Below are 5894 nucleotides of genomic sequence, written 5' to 3' on the forward strand. Positions count from 1 at the left end.
TGTACTATTCTGTGGAAGTGAACTGTAGGTGGCGCTCTGTAGATAAAAAGATTTATACTTTAACTGTCCTGTTTAAGTTGTCTGTCTGATTGTTTTTTTCCTTTTTTGAAAGCTATTGTGTAAACTGTAATTTTGCTTCTTTTTTTTTTCTAGTTTTCTACAATTTTTGTAATTTTTCCTTTGTATGTTTCTACTTCTTCAATTTATTTGTTTAATTCTTCTTCTCTATCGTGTTATCTAGTCCTCATTTGTTTCATTTATTTGTAAACTTTAAATAGCCTTGCTAGCCTTGCGGGCAATGCTTCTATAATATTATCTGTTTATTAATAAAGTTTGTTGTTGTTATTTGCTCAAAAAACAACGTACTTCGATAAGAAAAAATAAAAATAAAAATAAAAACAAAAACAAAGATTGAAGACGGTGGTGAGAGCAACAGTATATCGGTAACTGCGATGGATTGATTAATCCCACTAAATTGCCATTTTTTAATTATAGCCTCTATTGGCTCGAAAACCGCGCCATAAGAGTGTGATGATATTCAGAAACATGTCAAAAAGCAACAAAGTAATGTAAAGTTTCTTCAAAACAGCTTATATAGAGTAAATCACGATTATTAAGTTTTGTTGTTTGAAATAGTACAAGTAGAAGTTTAGTCACTGTTAACTGTTTTGAAGTGCAGGGTTAGATTTTGGTGTGCCAGTTTTCGCGTTTAGTTTTTAAGGCGTTTTAACGTTAAAGAGGCAAGAAAAATAAATTTGATAATACGCGCATGCTTAGTAAAACCTTTTTCTAAACCTCGGGCTCTTCGTCATCGGTGTTAGGCCAAGTATCGTCAAGTTACATCCAACATAACACTTTCACTTTCCAAAGGGTGCGCAGACATGTTTCCTACAAGAATAATGTTGTAAATCTAACAAAAGTACCTTCAAAAATAAACCCTTTTTTGAGCTGTGAACGTGAGTCCCTTTGTTTTTCTACAGAATGATACAGTAGCAGGGGCGGATCCAGGATTTTTTTTAGGAGGGGGTGCACTCGTCTCTTGCTCTACTTCAACACCAATAAACCACATAGCTTTTTTTTTTTTTTTTGCAGAATACCAGTTGTACTAGAAAACCGCAGGTCATCTTAGGGGGGCGCAGGGGAGGGGGGGTGCAAACCCCCTGCACCCTCCCCCTAGATCCGCCACCTCTCTACAAAGGCCACTTTTTTTCGTCCCGGGACAAAAAAAATCCATACAATAAGGAGCTTAAGCAACTACGAGGGAGACGGTAACGAGAACGGCAAAAAAGCTATAGGTTTCGATTGGCAACACAACCACTTAGCACGTACGTAACGCTTTTTTGCACATTTCTTGCCGTCGCTGCACGACTGCGACGTGAAACTGCCTAATTTCACGATTTGTCGAGGACGTGGACACAAAACAGTGACCCTCTTTTTCTTTTTCTGAACTTTTATACAGTCAATTAGAATTCAATTCCAGAAAAATTGGGCAACATTTGTACGAATTGGACGAGATGGAATACGCGCGATTAAGTTTGAAGCAGCGCGAACACACTTTTTAACTGACGTTTTCGCAGCCGTCGCCGTCGCCGTCGCCGTCGTTGTTGCTTAAGCTCTCTATTGACTCTTGTTTAAAACCTCTCTACAAGTACAACGGCCACTTTCTCCTGTCCCCAAGGTGGCCGTTGTAGAGAGGGTCGAATGTAGTTCACTCAGGACACATGGAAAGCCTACTTTGTGGGTGGGATTTTACATGTACAGTCAAGGATCTCTTTAAAAACGAGCACCTAAAAGATGGACACTACCCTAAACAAGTCCCTGCATCCTCCATTCAGTTTCTTTAATTCTCTATGAGGGGGATACCTCTCTCCTCTCCAAACGGTGTCCTTTTTGGAGAGGAGAGCGCGCATGGTTGGTCGGTGAAAACATTACTCATTTACTCGAAAGGGCACTGGCTTCAAAGGCGCCAAAAGGTTACTCTTGCGGGCAACTGGTATTCCCCGCGTTGGCCCCGCAAGAAAAAGTTCTCTTTTTGACCATTTAATAGATCCTTTATTGACCAAGCTTGCCTGGTCAAGAATTGCTTTTATTCAAGTGTTGACTAAGTGATTGCTTTCGAGAAGTTAAAAACAATATATGATGAAAGTTTGGTGAAATAAGACTTGTTAAAAGTATCAGAGGCATACAGTCATTAGTTGGAGAAATTTGTAAAATTAAACAAAGTAAGTTAAATTGTCCAAGACTACAATATGAAATGCACGTAATATTATGCTCAAGCAAAATTGAAAGCAGTGAAAGGGAAAAGATTGCAAGGAAACACAGGTATAGTTCATTTGAGTATTGTGAGATGGAACCTCTTAAAAAGAAACATTTAGTTACAAGAAGAAAAGAAAACAGGCAGATCGGGGTATAGATTTTTACATTGTGTTTGTAATTGATTACTTTATAAGAGATCAGTTCACATTTTTGGCAAAAGTAAATATTCTAGTCAAAATTTTTTCAGTGTGCAAACAGTATGTTTGTAAAACGTGTCACTTAATACAGAAATCTTCTATCATCACCTCAGTGCCACTATTAACAGAGTTTGACTCTATTACCAACATCCAATAAAAACAACTCCATGTAGAAACCCAGCAACTACCTCACAAACTACACCCATCATCTTAGTAATCAACTTCCAATATAAGTCCACGCCTACTACTTCACACTTCTCAACTAACCCCTCAAATATACAATACCACTGCACTACCCACATATCCCTCATAAACATAACAAACTTCACGTACGCGAAGTACTACCACGCCCAAATATACGCTCCCACAGCGTCTTGTTTTTAGAGAGGTTTCAAGTGACGTTCAAGCCAGACGTAGTTAATCGATAAATATCGATATCATCGATATTAATCAATTTAATCCGCCGATTAAAATCGATTGATATCGGAAATCAATAGAAATCGAAGTCACAGAAAACTAATTCCTCGATTATTATCGATTAACAAAATCGATAACAATCGATAGGAATTGATAGTAATTGAAAATCATCGATATTAATCGAAGTCACAAATTTTTTTCTTTCTCGATTTCTATCGATCGATATCGGAAATCGATATTTATGGCTGATCGATATCGATTACTATCGATTACCGGTTTATCGGGTTTACGGCAAATGGCAAACGGCAGACTCAAGTTGCAAATAGGTCTCAAAATGGAAAATGATCGATGAGCAGATAAAATTACTCCAAAACAATTCTTTTGGGTGGCAATGACGTGGAACTACTTATTCTTATGTAGAGGAAAAGAAAGAATAGTTAGGCCTGTTTCAAACGTCGTGCTACTGCCGTGCTAAGCTGGCTCGACTGTAGTTCGACTGCAGCACGACACTAGCACGACTTGGTTTCAGACGTCGAATTTAATTCGCACAATGACAGTGGAATGGAACGGCTGTTGCCAAAAACAAAACAAAAAAAATAAAGAAACGGTTTAGCAAACTTTTAAATATATTCTAATGTATTTGTAATTTATGAATTGAGTTCGGCACGGCGGTAGCACGACTTGGTTTCAAATGTCGCGCTACTGCCGTGCTAAAGTCGAATTTAATTCGATCGATTGAGTTCGGCATGGCAGTAGCACGACGTTTGAAACGGGCCTTAGACAAGTATAGGCGGAAAACTTAGTCAAGTGGCACTATCGCCGTATAAAGGTGACCGTGCTCTAAATCAACTTCCGGTTGCCATCTCTGACGTCGGGGACTGTCAACGTTTATTGTCGTTGCTTAAGGTCTCTGATATCACATTCGGGCCATTTACACAGGGAAAAATAAGACAGGAAAATCGACACAAACTTTACCTTCTTTACCATTTATGCCAGCTTATAAGGTAAGTCTTAATAGCTAAACTTCACGGAAAATTAAGGCTGTTTGCCAAGTTTCAGTTTTCAGCTCTGCGACTCAGGCGAGATAAAAAAGGCAATTGAAATTCTTTAATCCTGGTTTACTCAAATAAGACTGAGAGACTGCTGTGAGAAAATTTTACAGACGTTTGTATGGTGGGGGGCACAAACTTGCCGCCCACCATACAAACGTCTGTAAATTTTCGCAACTCTTCGCTCGCTTCGAAGGCGACGTATCACTTTCAAATTTGGCAATTTTCAATTATCAAGGAGCTCTTTCCAGTGGTGTCGACGGCTTTTTCCTAACTTGTCCATGAAAAAAACCTTGTGAAGGTCTATAGCCCTACACACACGAACTCAATAGCCCAAAATTTGAAACGGGGTCTTACTTTTTTCTTAATTTTTCATTTCGATCTGTAATAACCATTTTAATAGGCTAACTTGGAAAACTACAAGCTCCTATAATTTGTGGGTAATAATTCACTGTTGTCTGTCCATGACAAGTAACGTTTGACAGTTTATGGTCAGGAACGATTCGAAGAACTAGCACCAAAGTACAGGAGAACAATCTCCATTTTTTTAGACATTGTTTAATAATTTTTCTTTCTCCATCATTTCTTCTAAACACCTAAAACTTAAATTTCCGTGTATTTTATCGTCGATTAAAGGCAGCTTCACCTGTTCTATACGTCGCGCAATCATTAAACCGAATTTAGTTCAAAGCTTCCCGTTCAATAAAATTCGCGGATACTGCGACGTATAAAATGAATTAAATTCATCTGAAGAATTGAATTCGTCCAAGAATTTTATCCGTCTTCGCCAGACGGATACAACGTCTGTAGAACGCCTCATTAATTTTAGACGTCGCTCAAACGACGCTCAATTCGACGCATACAACTAGGCCAAACAGCTGGGTTCTTTCCTTGCGATTTGCAAGTAAACAGTCATAGCAAAATACATCTTTAGTAACATAAAAAGCCGAAAATTATCACGTGTTCAATCAATTTTGCGCGAGAACTGGATTGCAAGAAATACCACGGATCCCATTTAATAACGGTGCATGAAAACATTTCTGGACAAAGACATCCTTTCCGTGACGTCAAAAGTAGTCAAGCCTGCTGCTAGCATTCATTTCTGGTGACTTTATATTAGAGAGGTTAAACATCACGTCAACGTCTAGCGAGGTAAACCCGCGAAACGCGAAACGCGAATTTGTACCATGTGACCAAGTTTTCCCCTTCTACTTGCCGTTTACTGTTCATTATTTCAACACATAAATTAGTAGTTTCACGCAAATTTTTGTCCATAAGACAGAATCGTTTTGAGCTGTTATTTTGAGAAACTCTCAACTTGAATGTATGCCGTATACGTGATGCTTAAACTCTCTATTTTGAGAATCACTGGAATTTATAGTATGAAAATTATGACTGACTACAAAGTATAAACTGTACTGGCACAACGTGTGAGAAATGCCTCTTTACTATATAATAAGAATAAATAAAATGCGTCTTTACTATAAATTAAAATTACAGCATGATCTGACAAAAATAAATGAATAAATAATGAATCGGGCAAACGAGATGCGGAGAAATGATGAATTGTTGAGTGTCTGGTCAATGGATGGATCAATATATGTCAAGACCTCTCCGCAGGGTAAGCCGGTCAGAATTAACGAGCTGGAAGACTTAGATTATCTTTAAATGTCCAATCGTCTGGCCAAGGAAGACAAAAACTGTAACTTACATTTGGGACAGGAACAAAAAAACGCAAAGTTCGGAGAAGAAGAAGGGAAACGCTCAAAAACTACTTTAATTTACGTTTTGTATAATTTTAGTTTTGTTTGCTTCTGTATTTTTTTTTTTTTTTTTTTTTTTTAAATTTGCATATACATTCTTCTTGTTTTTTTTTTGTTTTTTATTGTAATGCAAGAGAAAGCAAAATACGATATACTTTCTCTAAACGTAAGGGGAACAAGAGATCAAGCTAAACGGAGGAGCATTTTTCTAT

This window comes from Porites lutea, chromosome 13, assembly GCF_958299795.1.
Source record: "Porites lutea chromosome 13, jaPorLute2.1, whole genome shotgun sequence".
Lineage (NCBI taxonomy): Eukaryota > Metazoa > Cnidaria > Anthozoa > Scleractinia > Poritidae > Porites > Porites lutea.